At 45.0% G+C, this 20,872-nt stretch overlaps 1 protein-coding gene across 1 annotated transcript in view; it reads right to left on the bottom strand.

Moving 5' to 3' along the window:
- LOC123750949 (methyltransferase-like protein 27) overlaps nucleotides 1-3,843 on the bottom strand; it is a 148,037-nt gene extending 144,194 nt beyond the window's left edge. Inside the window, exon 1 of the mRNA XM_069316729.1 lies at nucleotides 3,771-3,843. The gene's annotated coding sequence lies outside the window, so the exon portion shown is untranslated. The remainder of the gene's footprint in view (nucleotides 1-3,770) is intronic.
- Nucleotides 3,844-20,872: the final 17,029 nt, after the last annotated feature.

Here is a 20,872-nt window from a genome sequence, read left to right as displayed (position 1 = left end):
TCCTCGAGCAGGTGTATATAAGCATCCTGGAGCAGGTGTATATAACCATCCTGGAGCAGGTGTATATAACCTTCCTGGAGGAGGTGAACATAACTATCCTGGAGTAGGTGTATATAACCATCCTTGAGGTGTATATAACTATCCTCGAGTTGATGTACATAACCATCCTGGAGTAGCGAATATAACCATCCTGGAGTCTGTGTATATCCATCCAGGAGCAGGTGTATATAACCATCCTTTAGCAGGTGTATATAACTATCCTTGAGGTGTATGTAACTATCTTCGGGTAGATGTATATAACTATCCTGGACCATGTAAATATAACCATCCTGGAGTAGCGAATATAACCATCCTGGAGTAGCGAATATAACCATCCTGGAGCAGGTGTATAAAACCATCTTTGAGGAGGTGTATATCCATCCTGGAACAGGTGTATATAACCATCCTGGAGCAAATGTAAATAACAAAACTGGAGCAGTTGTATATAACGATCCTGGAGCAGGTGTATATAACCATCCTGGAGTAGGTGTATATAATCATCCTGAAGCTGGTGTATATAACCATCCTGGAGCAGGTGTATGTAACCATCCTGGAGCAAGTGTATATAACCATCGTGTAGCAGGATGTATATCCAGGAGTCTGTGTATATCCATCCTGGAACAGGTGTACATAACCATCCTGGAGCAGGTATATATATCAATCCTGGAACAGTTGTCCATAATCATCCTAAAGTAGGTGTATATAACCAACTTTGAGAATTTGTATATATCCATCCAGGAGCAGGTGTATATAACTATCTTGGAGCAGGTGTATATAACCATACTGGAGCAGGTGTATATAACCATACTGGAGCAGGTGTATATAACTATCCTGGAGCAGGTGTATATAACCATCCTGAAGCAGGTGTATATAACCATACTGGAGCAGGTGTACATAACCATACTGGAGCAGGTGTATATAACCATCCTTGAGCAGGTGTATATAAACATCCTGGAGCAGGTGTGTATACCCATCCTGGAGTAGATGTATATAACCATCCTGGAGCATTTGTATATAACCATCCTGGAGTTTGTGTGTATAACTATCCTAAAGCAGGTGAATATGACGATCCTGGAGCAGGTGTTTATAACAATCCTGGAGCAGGTGTATATAAATTCCCTGGAGAAGATGAATATAACCATCCTGGAGCAGGTGAATATAACCATCCTGGAACAGGTGTATATAACCATCCTGGAGCAGGTGTATATAACCATCCTGGAGCAGGTGTATATAACCATCCTGGAAAAGTTGCATATAACTATCCAGGAACAGGTGTATATAACCATCCTGGAGCAGGTGTATATAATTCGATGGGTATATACAGGTGTATATAACCATCCTGGAGCAGGGTTCGAATCCTGGCCGGGTCAAAGAGTTCTTAGTGATATATGGCTTGCGCGTTCATGCAGCTTTCTCACACATGTTAGACTCAGTGCGGCCCGTGCATGCGCCAGAATTTGATGAAAAACTGTACCCAAATGGATCCATGAGTGTCGTCGAGGGTTGGTCAGTCAGGGAGCTTAGTAAATAAGCGCCATGACTGACCAATCCTTATAGACGATCATTGGTGCGGTGGTCACGGTTCTGTGTACGTTTAGGGGTGATCCTGGACTGCATGGGTTCGAATCCTGGCCGGGTCAAAGAGTTCTTAGTGATATATATATATATATATATGACTGAAAACTCACACCCCAGAAGTGACTCGAACACATACTCCCAGGAGCAACACAACTGGTAACTACAGGACGCCTTTATCCGCTTGACCATCACGACCGGACAAAAGGAAGTGATAGCCGAAGCTATTTGAACCACTTCCCCGCCGGCACTCGGATGGTAATCTTGGGCATAGCATTTTATCAAATCACCTCATTCTTTAGGGCACACGTGAGGAACACAAATGCGAACAAGCCTGAATGGTCCCCAGGACTATATGCGACTGAAAACTCACACCCCAGAAGTGACTCGAACCCATACTCCCAGGAGCAACACAACTGGTAACTACAGTTGATTAAGGCGTCCCGTAGTTACCAGTTGTGTTGATCCTGGGAGTATGGGTTCGAGTCACTTTTTGGGTGTGAGTTTTCAGTCGCATATAGTCCTGGGGACCATTCAGGCTTGTTTGCATACATATATATATATATATATATATATATATATATATATATATATATATATATATATATATATATATATATATATATATATATATATATATATTGTGTACCATGACTTCCTTAATTCAATTTTAAGATTATATAGTGCTTAACTCACGATATCGCCTTGCAAGTGAGTTATAGTATATTATGTTATACCTGTTGATATCCCTTGTTTTTGGCAGTGCCTGAGAGTCATCAGGAGTGTTCAGTGAGATCATTCTGTGGCCTTGCATGTGGCGAGACTGTGGTCTCTGAAGCACTCTGGCTCCGCTGGATCTTATCCTGCCGGTGAATGCTAATTGTGTTCTTGAATAAAGGTTTTTAATAAACTTGTATTAGGTTACATGAAGCTTTCAATTAATTCCTTTTCCAGGTACTCTCTCCATTACAACTTATTGCCTACTTAAGTAATCCTTTTCACCACCTCAAGGGTAGTGCTGCTTCACATCTTTCATCATAAAAATGTGATATACGACCCTATAGCATTCTAAGCCTTATAACGACAGTCGTTCAGGGGCAAGACGACGACCCGTGACAAGATTACGATATCCTAGTAGAAGAGAATATTACTTCAGGTCATTATCTTGACAACTGGTGTATCGGTATCTTGTCGTTTGTTCTTTAGGTAAGTCAACTTGGGGCACTTGCAAGAGCAACGTGCACTTGCTGGTCTCCATGAGACACTAGTCATTATAATTAGCCATACTGCTCCATTAATGAACAATAATTTTGTATTAAGGTCTACATTACTGAGCAATATTTGTGTATTAATGTAATGTATGTATGGCATTACTTAGCCATACTTCTGTATTAATTTATGTATTATTTTGCAATACTGCTCTATTAATGTATGCATTCAGTAGCCATATTGCAGTACTAATGTCTGCCTTACTAAGCCATGCTGCCCCATTAATGTCTGCATTACTAAGCCATGCTGCCCCATTAATGTCTGCATTACTTAGCAATAATAGTGAATGAATGTCTTCATTACTTAGCCATGCCTCTATGTCAATAACGGTATTAAGTTGCCATACTATTGTATTAATATCTGCTTTACTTAGAGTATGTAGCATACGTATAAATACATACATAACGTATGTATCTATGCAGACATTAATACATACTTGCAATTTTGCTGCATCTAAGCATTAGTAGGAATCCATCAGTCTCAGGAGACTATGGAGATCTGGATGTCAGTCTGGAGTGGCCTCTCCAGGACGCTAAGCCTGGGTAGGTAGATACTAGGGAGAAGCTGTTACCCATGCAGCAGGTGCCTCTCTCTCTCTCTCCACGGCGCCGAAAGTCCCCAATGCAACGACGGAATGCTATTATGGGACCTAAATAAAGGGACCTTGGCGACTTGCCAATTCGATTCGTTCCAGCTTAGATGTCATCTAAGCACTACTGCCCTATAAATGTAGTACTGTATGCATTAAGATGCCATACTGCTGTATTAACACCTGTCATAAAGAACAATTTTGCCATCCCAAAATACATTGGGTAGTCAAAGTTGCTGTACCATCAGAAGTGATTGAGAAATGTTTACATAATTGTTGGTAAAGAATGAGACGTTACCTTGAATGTGGTGCGGGCGGGTGTAGTGTGGTAGACGTCACATTGAGCAGAGCTATGAGTGTGTTCCACCTGTGGTGGTCACTGGATAACTGAGGCAGCACCGCCTCCACCTGCATTTTAAAATAGTGAGCGAACACTGGTTCGTAACACAGCCTGCTTCCTTGTGAACTCAAATAAATGTATTCACCTAGTTGTGCTTGCGCGGTTTGTGTTTCGGCTCTTTTGTCCCGCCTCTCAACCTTCAAATAAATGGTGTACAATCATTCTTTAGCCTATTGGGCTCTATCTAATCTACACTTGATACTTCGTATGGAGTCTGCTTCCGCCACATTACTTCCTAATGCATTTCATTTATTAACAACTCTGACACTGACAAAATTATTTCTAATATATCTATGGCTCATTTGGGCACTCAATTTCCACCTGTGTTCCCTACTGTGCGTGCCCCTTGTGTTAAATTAACTGTCTTTGTCTACCCTATCAATATGAGGTGATCATGTCTCCCCTTAACTCTTCTGTCTTCTAGTGACCTGAGGTTTAATTCCTGTAGTCTCTTCTCGTAGCTTATACCCCTTAGTTCAGGCACTAGTCTGGTGGCATACCTCTGAACCTTTTCCAACTTAATCTTATGCTTGGCGAGATATGGACTCCATGCTGGAGTTGCTTACTCCAGGATTGGTCTGACTTACGTCGTATACAAGGTTCTGAATGATTCCTCACACAAGTTTCTAAAGGTCACTCTTATGTTGACCAATCTGGCAAATGCCGTTGATGTTATCCACTTGATATGGGCTTCGGGTGACAGGTCTGACGTGATATCAACACCCTAGGTCTTTCTCTTTCTCTTATTGTAGAAGAATTTTTAATCTCCTAAATGGCACCTTGTATCTGGCCTTATGTTCTCTACACTTATCTTCGTTATATTTGATACTCTAAGAGTGCGACTTAACCAAACTATGAATGCTCTGCAAATCAAGGAACCTAGAATGTGAGATGACCTTCCCAGTCACGTCATAGGCTGTACCTCTCTCAACCAGTTTAAGAGAAAACTAGGTACTACCTAATAAACTCCATGTAGCCTACCTTACCTCCTAAATGTCAATCCATGTCTTACTATTTATATAAATAAAAATGGAAATGTTCGTTTGTTCAAAATCGCTAATCTCCGAAAGTTCTTCACCGATTGCCTTGAAATTTTCACACAACGTTTCCTTCGCATCCGAGCGGGGTTTTATATACATACTATATAGATGTCAAGTATGTGACGGGGAAAAAAAATGTTATTTTTGAAAAGCTGTATTTTTCAGATTTTTTCATGAAAGGGATATCTTCGAAACCTCATTACGGATTACTTTGAAATTTTGACACAACATTGCATTCAAATAGGCGAGTGTTTTATATACCTGCTATATACATGCATTACCTGTGACAGGAAAAAACATGCTTTTTTTAAAAAACAGTGCCATCTGTAGGACGTAAGAACAACACACGCTGTAATCTCCGAAAGTTCTTCACCGATTGCTTTGAAATTTTGACACAATGTTCCATTCGAATACGTGCATGATTATATTTACCTACTAATTAGATTCTATACCTGTGAAAGGTAAAAACTTGCGTTTTTTTTTAAACAGCGCCATCTGTTGCACGTAAGAGCAACACACGATATACAAAATATGTTACGATTCCCTTTCAATGTTTCCGATTCCATTGATAAATTGGATTTTCATAGATTTTGATTAATTTTCATTTTGATTTAATTATTTTGTGTCACGTTGCGTTAGAATTTAGTTGTGTAGTTCACCATACCGTTCATTTCGTGGGTATAGCTTATTTGTTTATTTTTCATTGTTTTTCATTTCGGTTTTTTAGCTGTTCTTATTTTTCATTGCAGTTGGTGGTGAAATTCAGCTGTGTCGATTGATCTGCGTTTGAATTGAAATATTTCTTTAGTATTTTTTGTTTTTGTTTTGAAAACAAGAAAATGAATAACGCGTTTATTTCACCCAGTTGCAAATGTACAACAAGCAGCTATGTATCCACCGGCTACAACGTTAACTGCTTTCTTCCCGTTATGTCAAAATGACGTGTTTGAGAAAACACTGCTGTATTCGGACGTGCCTACGTATTCCATATGGAATGCCAGTAGAAAATAATTTGAACGACGCAAACTAGGAGACCGAATCGACGGACAACCTGGCATATTCAAATAAACTACGATAGGCAGACTGTACACCGTGCATCCCAATCAAGATGAATGCTTCTTTCTTCACATGCTGTTGGTAAATGTTCCCGGTCCAACGTCTTTCCAGCCATTTAGATATGTCAACGGCGTAACACATGCTACTTTCCGTAGTGCATGTCAAGCTTAGAATTTATTGGAGAACGACCGACACTGTGATGTATGCATTAATGACGCGTCCAACACGTCACATACGAATCAAATTCGTGCATTGTTTGCAATCATTTTGACCACCGACTTTTCTTCATCTCCAACAAAGTTATGGGAGAAATATAAACCGCACGTGGCTGAAGCTATTATCCGTCGAATACGAAGGAAAATTCATATATGAACATTGATTTCACAGCATAAATCAACAACGAAGTGTGATAATGATTGAAGATTTGTGCTTAGAAATCGTGAACAAAGTTCTTAATAAGATGTAAATGCCATCACTGAAACGAACTGCTGCTGCTTCGTTCGATATAGAATTGCGTCGTAAACAAAATTACAACACGAGTGATCTGTTGTCGTATGTGCAATCAAATATTCGTAAGCTAACGCTGGAGTGAAAAGGCATTTACAATCAAATATTTCAAACTGTCAATAACGGGTTTGGAGAAATCTTCTTAGATGCGCGAGGAGGAACTGTAAATCCTTCCTAATTAGATGGATTTTGGCAGCCTTTCGGTTCTAAAATGGCATAACCTTAGCTCTTGCATCGTCCGGAATAGCTGCGACATTGTTACCAGGTGGAAGAACTGATACTTTGGCCTTGAAATTGCCACTGAACATGCAATTCATTGATACTCCCACGTGCAACATTTTCAAAGCATCCGGCATGGGAAAAGTATTGCAGAAATGTAAACTTATTGTTTGGAATGACTGCACATTGGCGCACAAAAAATCGCTCGAGGCTCTTGGTCGATCATTGCAAGATTTGCGTGGAAACATCAGACCATCTGGGAACGCATTAATATTGTTTACAGGAGTTTTCAGGCAAAAATTACCTGTAATTCCTCGATACAAGTCCGTCGACACTGTTGATGAAGCAGGTGAAGCGGTTAATTATCCAACAAAATTTTTTAATTCACTCAATCTGTCAGGGATACACTCACACGAATGGCAATTTTAAATCTGCGAGCCAATTATCATGTTGCGAAATATTAATTAGCTAAAGCTTTGCAACGCCAAGCACCTTGCAGTAAAATAATTAATTGTAGCAGAAGCTACAATCTTGACAGGACCTTTCAAAGGTGAAGATGTCCTCATTCCGCGCATTTCTATGATTCCAACAGATATGCAATTTCAATTTAAGATATAGTAATTTCCAATTCAATAGGCGTTTGCAATCACCATCAATAAAGCTCAGGGCCAATCTTTTGAACTGTGCGCTTTATATCTAGACACGGATTGCTTCTCATAGGGACAAATATATTTTGTGTGTTCTAGAGTCGGGAACCAGACAATCTCTATATCTCCACAGACATGGAACAACAAAAATATTGTATACCCACAAGCATTGTGCATTTAAACATTAGAAACGTGCGCTTTCTCTTTTCTTTCTTTTGCATTTAACCAGACTGAGCCACAGCAAAGCGTGGCGGGTACAGCTAGTTTTCAAATAAATCTGTTTGTTGACTAAATACTATTTCCGTCATATTTTTTCCCCTTTTTGTCCCTTTTTCAACTCAATTTATGCTTTGATGTAAGTTAGTATTAAGTTTTAATCAGTGTTTTTCCCACAACTTGTCCGAAGCGCAGTGCGTATTAGTGGCTTTTAGAGTAGTATGTAACAGCTCTATCTAGAAATCCAACATTATATTTATAACTCATCTTGTATGTATGTAATTTTATCTGATTGAACATTTGATTTGATTTGATTTAATTTGATTTGATTTAATTTGATGCCGTAATTTTTGTTAAAATAATGTTTTATATTTTTAATAATTTGAAGTAACTTTTCAATGTTGCTTTAAAAAAAATTGATAAGAAGATTGTAATCCATTGATTTTTATATAAATCTGTCTAAATGTATTTACAGAAACATAATTTTTTTATATATACAACAGTCTTTAACTAGTCTATGCATATTACCATATGATGGATTAGTATATTTATATTTTACATTAATAGAATGGTCGCCAAAACTATATTTTCACTTGCGTTTTATCCTAATTTTATCCACTTGCCATTAATGGCTCAATTTTTTTTATTAATAAAAGAGGTACATCTGCATTTGTGCAACTACCCTAGACTATATGAAGTGGATTACAGTGTGTCAAAAAAGTTAACTACGTGATGCTAAAAAATTCCCATCACACAGGATGGTTATTCATACAGAGGCATGTGATAGACAGTCTGCACTGGCAAACTCCGGATGCATTTTGAGGATATCATCAACACAAGAGTGAATAAGATAGCAGTGTTAATAAAAGTCCCCATCTCGCAGGATGGTTAGTCATACAGGGCCATATGTTAAAAAGCCTGCACTGGCAAATTTTGGGTATACTGTGAGGATATCTTCAAGAATACGAGAATGAATAAAGTAATAGCAAAGCTCCAGGTACCTCATGCCAACTGGTCTGAAAGGTCTAATAACTGGGCATTCGGTGATGTAGTGTGGGAGATCATGCCGCAGTTCCTGCTCACAGAGTTTGCACCTGGAGTGCACAGGATTGGGAGATTCGTCATCTGCAACCATCTGCCCCAGGTAACGGTAACCCGTATAAGTCAGCAGTAACAGCAAAAGGATACCAAACGCTATGCAACTGAAACAAGTTATCAACATTGTAATTTTGCAAGCATGTTACTGCTAAAATAAATCATCCAAAGAGATTATAAAATTCAATTTGAGTTCTGGCATGCTTGAAAAAAAAGTTACAATGCTGAATAAGCCAACAGTTCTAGCATAAGGGTTATGCCCTAACTTCAACAATTGGAAATAATGATGCCAGATATATTTCAAATTCACAATTTGGTTATGAGTGATTGTTGATTGTGGCAGGAAAATGTTAGTATCACATTACTAATAAGTTAATAATGTTATGATATTGTTTTCAATTTTTTAAAGATTCAATAGTATTTACTTTTTTATATATTTAAAAAGTAAACACGATGAATAGTAGTGGTAAGATGTAGAAACAATACCCGACGCACGTGAACGCTTCCTGTTCATTTATGCCAGACAAACTGTATGAGACAAAGTTGCCAACCTACTCTTTTGGATACTAATATTTAACGATAATGTTCATTGCTTTAGAAGTAGTTCACTAGATAGGTATTGTTTATTCATACAATACAATACTTTAGTAGTATATTTTTAGTATATATATTTAGTATATACTTGGAAGGTAAAACGACAAAACTGCTATACACAACTTTACATAATTTAAAAGTTTTTGGGGTGGTTTTAGTGTCGTGTGAATTGCTGAGTTAGCAACTCTGTTTCTGTGTGTAAGTAGTATTAGTAAAGTGGTAAGTAGTCGTTCCTTGATTTCTCTCTAATACAAAATAATTTTTTTCTCACAAAAAATAATGTTTTCTAAGCAAAGAATGTTGGCTTCCCTCTTTCGTAAACTTAATGAGGAGTTTATGCAAAATACAGGAAACTGATAATGATAACAGTGCAAGTTTTTTTTTATTTTTTTTTATTTTTATTTTTACATGCGAACATGCGAATAAATACAATACAATAAATATAATAAAATAAGAAACCAAGAACAAACAATCAGACAACACAAAAATACAAAAGCACAAAGCAAATTAACACAAAGTAACACAAATACACTAAATACCGGCCTGAAGGGCCGACAACAAAATCACAACAATGAACATAAACACAATGAAACACAGGAAAAAGAAACAACAGTACTGGACAGAAGGGTAACGGAAATACAATAAATACAACAAAACAACAGTCAAGAAAAACACAACACCGGCCTGAAGGGCGCACAATAGGTACAATACATTGCAAACAAACCACAGGTCACAGCAAGCACACAGACTACTCAAATTGTTCATACTTATCCGGCCACTCCGCCGCCGGGAACCGAACACAATACGCCTCCCACAGTAACATGATGTCATCCGGAACAGGCACAGTATTAACAGTACGAGGATCAGGCATCAACTCGGGCACACCCACAACAAAACACCGAGCCCGCTGTACCCAGATGGAAGAAGGGCACCACGGAACAGGATGCACGCGGTCAATAATGTCAAACTGCAGAGGATGCTGCGCATCATGCGCCACCCCGGAGGCCAAGATGAGAGGGAGGGGCTCCTTCCCACGAGGCCGGGCAATGGGCAGCGCACTGGGAGCCTCCTCGGCCGCCTCACAGCGCTCCGCGTCAACCACCGGACGTTGTTCCTGCTGGGACCCCCCACGCTTGGCATCCTTCTTCAGTATCAGCTTGATGCCTCGGCGCGCACCAGAACTCTCACCATCCACGTCAGTAGGCGCGACCACCCCCCACTGCGGAGAACCTTCTGCAGGAGAAAGAACAGGAGGTAAATCATAGGTACAAACACCGTCAACAGCAGACACATGGACGTCAGCCACCACCAGCGTCGTAGAACGCGAAGCCCCTGGAGGCGCCACATCATCCCCCAAAGCTCCACCTGCGTCGTAGTCCTCCGCATCAGCCCAAGCAGTATTAGAGCGCCTGGACCGCTTGGGCACTGGCCGCACATCCTCACAGCCGGAGGCGGACCCAGAACCACTGGCCTCACGAACCGGGCGAACCGACGCCCGTCGCAGAACGGCAGCAGCCTCTACCACAGGGGGAACCGGACCACACACAGCAGGAGGCACCGCAGCCACCCCAGCACCCAGCACAGGAGGAACTCGAGGGGAGGACGCAGGGCCAGGGTCCACAGCCGAAGACGAGGAAGCCGACGGCGACGCTCCACAGGGATCACCAGGAAGGTCCACGGGAACAGCAGGGCCAGAGACATGGTCAGGAGGAACATCCGACGGCACCGCAACACCCGGAGGAAGGTCTGCAACAACCGGGGGAACGTCGGGCGACACTGGGGGAGCCGCAGCAGCAAACGGGATGCTCACCCCCGGAGTCCTCCTCTAGAGGGAGCGGCGGGAAATCCTTCTCACGGAACAAGTTCACAGGAGCGACCGGATCAGCAGTACACCCGGCAGCCTGATGCCCCAACAAGCCACACCGGAAGCAAGTACGGGGTTGCCGGGCATAAAACACACGCACGTAGTACCCCAACAGCCGGACAGAGCACGGTATGTCCGACCTCAGTCGCATCCCGAGGGTCCGAATGTTGGTCTTCACACCCGAATACGTGCCAGACGACAGTGAGTTTATCCGCACACTGACGACGGAGCCGTACCTCTGGAAGAATCGCCGGAGGAGAGTCTCAGGAAACTCCATGGGGGCGCCATGAACACTGACATACGTCACAGTACCACTACGGTGTGAAATGGTCACAGACCCGGTGCCGTCCTGTAGCTGCAAAGTACGTCCCTCGTACCTCCGTAAGAAAGCACGGTACACCGCCTCACCCACAAACTTGACAACAACACGGTGAGCAGTTACCAGCTCAATGCCATATACGTCCCCAACCGGGACACGAAGCATGGCACTCAATACCACGTCCACCAGCGGGTACCCAGCACGGCCAGTAAACTCCAATCCGATGGAGTTCACCCTCACGACAGGGGGAAGATGGCCGCCCATCGTAGAGGCGCCACGTCCACACCACCAGGAACAGCAGGGAGGGTAGAGACACCCACAACCCCTGCCGGCGAAAACGTCAATCACCTCAAACTACCGGAGCGAGCAGGCGACACGTCCTCACTGCATGGTAGCTCAGGAGCAACTCCATAACAGTGCAAGTGGCAAAACTTGTGTTTTGACTGTCAAGGTGGGATCCCTTGATTGTTTCAAACGTGGGTTGACATGTATGTGAGTAGGATTGGAAATAGGAACTGCCTCGAATGGGCCACTAGGCCTTCTGCAGGTATCTTTATTTGTATGTTCTTATATTACATTTTCTTGCATTAAACTCTAACAACTATTTGTTGGACCATTCCTTCAGTTTGTCCAGGTCTTCTTGAAGCGTTATGCTGTCTTCTTCTGTCTTAATCCTTCTCATAATTTTGACATCGTCAGCAAACATCGAGAGGAATGAGTCTATACCCCACTTGAAGTTCATTTATGTATATCAGAAACAGAATAGGTGCAAGTACAGAACCCTGTGGGACTCCGCTGGTGGCTTCACGCCATTCTGAGGTCTCACCCTTCACAATAACTCTGCTTCCTATTGCTTAGGGACTCCCTTATCCACTCGAACACACTACCAGTTACTCCTGCCTGTTTCTCCAACTTATGCACCAGCCACTTATGTGGTACTGTGTCAAAGGTTTTCCAGCAGTCCAAAAAAATGCAATCTGCCCAACCTTCTCTCTCTCTTGCTTAATCTTTGTCATCAGATCGTAGAGTTCTATTAAACCAGTGAGTCAAGATTTACCCTCGCTGAACCCATGTTGGTGGTGTGTCACGAAGTCCTTTCTTTTCAGATGTGCTACAAGGTTTTTTCTCACGCTCTTCTCCATCATCTTGCATGGTATACAAGTTAAGGACAATGGCTTGTAGTTCGGTGCCTCTTGTCTGTCACCCTTTTTGTATATTGGGACTACATTAGCTGTCTTCCATATTTCTGCAAAGCTTCTGTCTCCAGTGAGCTACTATATACCATGGAGAGTGGCAAGCAAAGTACTTCTGCAGACTCTTTCAGTGCCCATGGCGAGATTCCGTCCAGACCAACAGCCTTTCTCGCTTCCAGATCCAATAGAAGCCTTTAAATCGCATCTCTGGTAATTTAGAACCCTTCCAAGGCCGCTTGGTTTACTGCCACCTTTCCTAGCTCAGGGATTTCACCTCGTTCTGTTGATAAGATCTTCAGGTATTTCTTGTTGAGTTCTTCACACACGTCTTTTTTTACTCTTTGTGTACCTGTCCTCAATTGTTCAAAGTTTCATCACATGTTCTTTCACTTTTGTTTTCCTCCTGATGTGGCTGTGAAGCTGTTTTGGTTCGGTTTGGCTTCATTTGCAATGTAATTATCATACTGCCTCTCTGATTCTCTACTCACACTGATATACTCATTCCAGGCTCTCTAGTATCTCTTTCTGCTATATGCTGTTCTGTTATTTCGGAACTTTCCCGACGCTCTTTTGTTCCGTTCTTTTACTTCCATACTTGCCCTATTAAACCATGAATTCTTCTTTGGCTTCTCATTGTTTTCTTTTTGGACCAAGATAAACCTGTTTACTGCTTCCTGACATTTTTGAATGACATTGTCAATCATGTCTTGTACTGTCTAAATTCTGAGTTCTGATTCCCATGGTATTTCTCTTAGGAATTTTTATATCTCTTCATAACTTCCCTTTCGTTACGCCAGCCCTTCGTTTTCTAGATTTTTTTTGGGGGGGGGGTGGGGTGCTCTTAACTCTCTGATAGAGCTCTATCCTAGATCTACCAGGTAATCAAATATAAGTACAATGTGATCACAGATTCCCATGGGGGATTCCAACATAACTTCCCTTATATCTGACTCATTTAGGGTGAATATCTGATCAAGCATTGGTGGTTCGTCTTCTCTCATTCTAGTCAGTCCCTTGATGTGTTGGCTTAGAAAATTTCTTGTTGTCACGTCCATCAGCTTAGCTCTGCGCGTGTTCGGTCCTCCATGTGGTTCTCTATTCTCCCAATCTATCTTCTCGTGGTTGATCTCTTTCATGATTGGCAGTCTGGAACCGTTCCGCTAGCAACAGAGGCTGCTCTCTCTCTATTATATTAAAAGTAGCTATGTCGTGTCTATCATATTTATGTCTGGGTCGTCTGTCATTTGGTGGGGGATTATATACGACTACTACTATAGGTTTTTGTCCACCAATATCTAAGGTGCCTGTCATGTAGTCACTGAAACCTTCACATCCCAGGGTAACCATCTCCTCAAAACTCCAGTCATTTCTTATCAGTTGAGCTACTCCGCCTCCACCTCTTCCTTCCCTCTTTCTCCAAACTACATAGTATTCCTGCAGAAACACTGCATCTGTTATGGTTTTTGTTTCATTTGCTTCTGTGCGTGCTAATAGGTTTTGGGTTTCATCTTGTGGCCATTCTCCAAGTTCACTTGATTTATTTGTAATTCCATCTATGCTTGTATATATTGCCCTGAAACTCACTTTCTCCTGTTCGTTCTAGTTTCCTCTTCTCGGTAGTCTTTCTCCCGATTGAGGAATTTGTTCCAAAGGTGTGAAGATTTGTGAGTTGGTTAACAGGGTCTCAGAGGATTCTGGGTTGAGGGGGAGGGAGGTAGGGCAGGGAGGATATGGGGTGTGGGGGTGGGAAGGAGGGAATAGAGTGAGGAGGCACAGGGAGGGTAAAGATGAGAAGGGAAGGGGGAAAAGGAGGGGTATGGGGTGAGGGGGAAGAGTATGGTGAGTAAATGTACTCACCTTATTGAGAATAAACGGTCAAGAGCTATGCCTTGAACCCCACCTTTACGAGCTCTCTGTTGTCTAATGCAGCGTCCCCTGACCATCCTGTTCCTTGTTATGTCTACTTTTCAACACAAATTTTGCAGTAGATGCAACTATCTCTCCCTCTAGCACATTTAATTTATTAATTTCCATTTTACATAAATTATCATTCCCGGATTCCTGTGACTCATCTTGCCTCAAGTTTCCATCTATATACCCGCCCTTTTCTCTGCCTTATACATAACGTGTTTCTCTGCCTTATACTTAACGTGTTCTATTGATCTACCTTTTACTTAACGTGCCCTCCTGATCTACCTTATACTTAACGTGTCCTCCTGATCTGCCTTATACTTAACGTGTTCTACTGATCTACCTTAAACTTAACGTGTTCTACTGATCTGCCTTAGACTTAACGTGTCCTCCTGATCTACCTTATACTTAACGTGTCTTACTGATCTACCTTATACTTAACGTGTCCTCCTGATCTGTCTTATACTTAACGTGTCCTACTGATCTGCCTTATACTTAACGTGTCCTACTGATCTACCTTATACTTAACGTGTCCTACTGATCTACCTTATACTTAACGTGTCCTACTGATCTACCTTATCAGAAAGTTATATATCGCGATGATGTCTCATCAGTGAGTGGAGTGGTACTTTTATACCTCCTTAACAATTCTTCATTATATAATGCTCGCAGTTCTCTCTGTGAGTTTCATGACATATTCCTGGACTTTCCCTTCTGTGGTTAATATTGTTCTTTAGGTACAGTCAAAAGGGTCCCTGTTAGGGTGGGTTGGCCAGGAATGGTCTGACAACTGTCGTGACCTATGTTCTGATGATCTATATTTTTGGTTCAAAAATACTATTACTATGGCTAAAAGTTTCACTAAGGTTCATGATGTTAGTGTAATTGTGTGAGCCTCTGTGCTTGGCTACTGGTTATACAGATGTTGTTAACACTAAACATGCTTATCTCCAGGGCAAGCTGCGCAGTAGAGCTCTCCTTATCGAATGCAGGTAAACTGTTCGTAAGCATATAATATATCAGCTCATTCTATATCACGGTTTCATCCAATAACAATGGATGCTTGGTCATCATGTTTCCTTCCCAGTTTTCATTACCTTGGACCTCTCTGGGACGAAGGCCAGCAATCATTTCCTCAACAGTGTTTGACGCATATTCAGGTCGTCCAGTCACGTTGTTCAATCCTCGTATTATATGGCTCAGATCATTGAATTGGCCTCACTCGCAAACATTCATCTGAATGCATCAAGTATCTCACTGAGGCTATATATATATAACATGAATAGTAAAGGCCCCGTTGTCCTTATCCAAGTACTCACCTAATTGTGCTTGCGGGGGTTGAGCTTTGGCTCTTTGGTCAAGTGGGACTCCACTTGTGACATCCCTTCACTCAGGTCTCTCCTCTCATCGTAGCCCTCTGTTTCCTAACAAAAGAGGTACTCTCTAACTCAACTTAGCACTCTTCAACTTACTCAAGTCAAATTCTCAAGTTTGTTTACCAATCTCATGTGTGGTTATGCATCCCATGTTTCTGTCAATCCGGAAAGATTCTTGTTTATACTTCACTTTTCTATTTTTAATACGGTTACTTTGCCATAAAGTTTTAGTAAGGTCGTTGGTCAGGACTTGTCTTCACTAAAGCCATCTTGTTGTTTACTAACAGGATTTCCATTCATCTGATGATCCAATAATCTCTTCCCTAATCTTTTGCACGATGCAGGGAATGCAATCTATTAACACTGCTTCAATTAGGCATTAGATTGTTCACTTGCTTGAATAAAGGTACATCGCTGTTTATCATCCATTTCTTTTAGCATTGTACCTAAGTGTAACGAGGTGATGTAGATAATGTTATAAAGCTACTATATTTCTTTTGTGGAGTTCTTGAAGGATCTAGGAAGAAATTAACTCAGATCTTAATGATTTTATATCATCCGAATTCCAGGAAATGTTTCCGGTCTTCATCTGAAGGTACTGAGACTGCCACAGCACGAGGGCACGATGACAGCCACAGCACGAGGGCACGATGACAGCCACAGCACGAGGGCACGATGACAGCCACAGCACGAGGGCACGATGACAGCCACAGCACGAGGGCACGCTGACAGCCACAGCACGAGGGCACGCTGACAGCCACAGCACGAGGGCACGCTGACAGCCACAGCACGAGGGCACGATGACAGCCACAGCACGAGGGCACGATGACAGCCACAGCACGAGGGCACGATGACAGCCACAGCACGAGGGCACGATGACAGCCACAGCACGAGGGCACGATGACAGCCACAGCACGAGGGCACGATGACAGCCACAGCACGAGGGCACGATGACAGCCACAGCACGAGGGCACGATGACAGCCACAGCACGAGGGCACGATGACAGCCACAGCACGAGGGCACGATGACAGCCACAACACGAGGGCACGATGACTGCCACAGCACGAGGGCACGATGACAGCCACAGCACGAGGGCACGATTGTTACGGCCCTCTCGGGACGCAACGGGGTCCTTACTCTGATGTTGTTAGAGGAAGATATAATGTATCCGTTCCCGAGCCAGTAGTGGCTATCAAGGGATGAGATCCGTGACGCAAGTAACTTAAAGGGAGTAGGGAAAGAAAGCTAAGAACTTAATATTATAATTACCATCACCGTTTAAATATAAAGAATAAATAAGTGCACAAAGGGGAGGGGTATTAACACTTTGCAAGGGGATTAATCCTCAATCGATGTCTTCTACTGAAGACGCTGGTACCATAACTCTCGGTGCCTTCTTCGTGGCCTCACGACGTGTCCTCTGAGAATGCCGAGCCTACCCGGGCCACAGGTCAGCCAAAACGCAGGTCCACTGGGGGCACCGTCGTGGAGGCCGTCAACCACACGTCCAGCTGGTCTGCTGGCAGGTACTGAGCCACCAAGGCTGGTACGGCCACTCCACGAACGATATAAGGGGTACGCCCTAGACAGGAGTCTCGTGTGATATCACAAATCACCCTCCTGTCCTCAATACCCCAGTGGATTATCGTCTCCAACAGTCGGCCCCGGGTAAATCCTTTCACTGCCACTCCACTGGCAGGCTAACACACCACAGTGTTCTTCCGGGGGGGACGACGTCACCACAGCTGCAGCAAACTTCACAGTATGGAGACTGGCTGCCTCGGGTAGACTGACTCCACCTTCAACACAGTGGTCCCAGGTCGGCTCTGTAAGCAGACACGTCATCAATAACAGGGACACTAAAACACCACACTTACAGGCTCAGACACAAACACCTGACGTATCCAGTCCATAGATGGCGCTGTCGTCGGAGCACCACCTCACCAGAGGTCAGGAGCGGCGGTGTTGAGCGCTGAACCAGACTGGAAACTGGTCCTCGAGGCCAGTACACGCTGTCCTCACTAGGTGTCGTCGTCCGTTTGGCGGGGGTTTCGGGAGCTGACCCACAGATGGCGTGGTTGTCACTGCTCCAGGCTCGGACGCTGGATCCGGGTTCGTAACAACGATGACAGCCACAGCACGAGGGCACGATGACAGCCACAGCACGAGGGCACGATGACAGCCACAACACGAGGGCACGATGACTGCCACAGCACGAGGGCACGATGACAGCCACAGCACGAGGGCACGATAACAGCCACAGCACGAGGGCACGATGACAGCCACAACACGAGGGCACGATGACAGTCACAGCACGAGGGCACGATGACAGCCACAGCACGAGGGCACGATGACAGCCACAGCACGAGGGTACGATGACAGCCACAGCACGAGGGCACGATGACAGCCACAGCACGAGGGCACGATGACAGCCACAGCACGAGGGCACGATGACAGCCACAGCACGAGGGCACGATGACAGCCACAGCACGAGGGCACGATGACAGCCACAGCACGAGGGCACGATGACAGCCACAGCACGAGGGTACGATGACAGCCACAGCACGAGGGCACGATGACATCCACAGCACGAGGGCACGATGACAGCCACAGCACGAGGGCACGATGACAGCCACAGCACGAGGGCACGATGACAGCCACAGCACGAAGGCACGATGACAGCCACAGCACGAGGGCACGATGACAGCCACAGCACGAGGGCACGATGACAGCCACAGCACGAGGGCACGATGACAGCCACAGCACGAGGGAACGATGACAGCCACAGCACGAGAGCACGATGACAGCCACAGCACGAGGGTACGATGACTGTTACAGCACGAGGGTACGATGACAGCCACAGCACGAGGGCACGATGACTGTTACAGCACGAGGGCACGATGACTGTTACAGCACGAGGGCACGATGACTGCCACAGCACGAGGGCACGATGACTGTTACAGCACGAGGGTACGATGACTGCCACAGCACGAGGGTACGATGACTGTTACAGCACGAGGGCACGATGACTGCCACAGCACGAGGGTACGATGACAGCCACAACACGAGGGCACGATGACAGCCACAGCACGAGGGCACGATGACAGCCACAGCACGAGGGCACGATGACAGCCACAGCACGAGGGCACGATGACAGCCACAGCACGAGGGCACGATGACTGCTATAGCACGAGGGTACGATGACAACCACAGCACGAGGGTACGATGACAGCCACAGCACGAGGGTACGATGACTGTTACAGCACGAGGGCATGATGACAGCCACAGCACGAGGGCACGATGACAGCCACAGCACGAGGGCACGATGACTGTTACAGCACGAGGGCACGATGACTGCCACAGCACGAGGGCACGATGACAGCCACAGCACGAGGGTTCGATGACTGTTACAGCACGAGGGCACGATGACAGCCACAGCACGAGGGCACGATGACAGCCACAGCACGAGGGCACGATGACAGCCACAACACGAGGGCACGATGACAGCCACAGCACGAGGGCACGATGACAGCCACAGCACGAGGGCACGATGACAGCCACAGCACGAGGGCACGATGACAGCCACAGCACGAGGGCACGATGACAGCCACAGCACGAGGGCACGATGACAGCCACAGCACGAGGGTACGATGACAGCCACAGCACGAGGGTACGATGACAGCCACAGCACGAGGGTACGATGACAGTTACAGCACGAGGGCATGATGACAGCCACAGCATGAGGGCACGATGACAGCCACAGCACGAGGGCACGATGACAGCCACAGCACGAGGGCACGATGACTGTTACAGCACGAGGGCACGATGACTGCCACAGCACGAGGGCACGATGACAGCCACAGCACGAGGGTACGATGACTGTTACAGCACGAGGGTACGATGACTGTTACAGCACGAGGGTACGATGACTGTTACAGCACGAGGGCACGATGACTGCTACAGCACGAGGGTACGATGACTGTTACAGCACGAGGGTACGATGACTGTTACAGCACGAGGGTACGATGACTGTTACAGCACGAGGGCACGATGACTGCTACAGCACGAGGGTACGATGACTGTTACAGCACGAGGGTACGATGATTGTTACAGCACGAGGGTACGATGACTGTTACAGCACGAGGGTACGATGACTGTTACAGCACGAGGGCACCATGACTGTTACAGCACGAGGGTACGATGACAGCCACAGCACGAGGGTACGATGATTGTTACAGCACGAGGGCACGATGACTGTTACAGCACGAGGGCACGATGACTGTTACAGCACGAGGGCACGGTGACTGTTACAGCACGAGGGTACGATGACTGTTACAGCACGAGGGTACGATGACTGTTACAGCACGAGGGCATGATGACAGCCACAGCATGAGGGCACGATGACAGCCACAGCACGAGGGCACGATGACAGCCACAGCACGAGGGCACGATGACAGCCACAGCACGAGGGTACGATGACAGCCACAGCACGAGGGTACGATGACAGTTACAGCACGAGGGCATGATGACAGCCACAGCATGAGGGCACGATGACAGCCACAGCACGAGGGCACGATGACAGCCACAGCACGAGGGCACGATGACTGTTACAGCACGAGGGCACGATGACTGCCACAGCACGAGGGCACGATGACAGCCACAGCACGAGGGTACGATGACTGTTACAGCACGAGGGTACGATGACTGTTACAGCACGAGGGTACGATGACTGTTACAGCACGAGGGCACGATGACTGCTACAGCACGAGGGTACGATGACTGTTACAGCACGAGGGTACGATGACTGTTACAGCACGAGGGTACGATGACTGTTACAGCACGAGGGCACGATGACTGCTACAGCACGAGGGTACGATGACTGTTACAGCACGAGGGTACGATGATTGTTACAGCACGAGGGTACGATGACTGTTACAGCACGAGGGTACGATGACTGTTACA

Source organism: Procambarus clarkii, chromosome 85 (genome assembly GCF_040958095.1).
Source record: "Procambarus clarkii isolate CNS0578487 chromosome 85, FALCON_Pclarkii_2.0, whole genome shotgun sequence".
NCBI classification, from domain to species: Eukaryota; Metazoa; Arthropoda; class Malacostraca; order Decapoda; family Cambaridae; genus Procambarus; species Procambarus clarkii.
The sequence above is the reverse complement of the archived record's forward strand: the minus strand, read 5'-3'. Positions and strand labels throughout refer to the sequence as shown.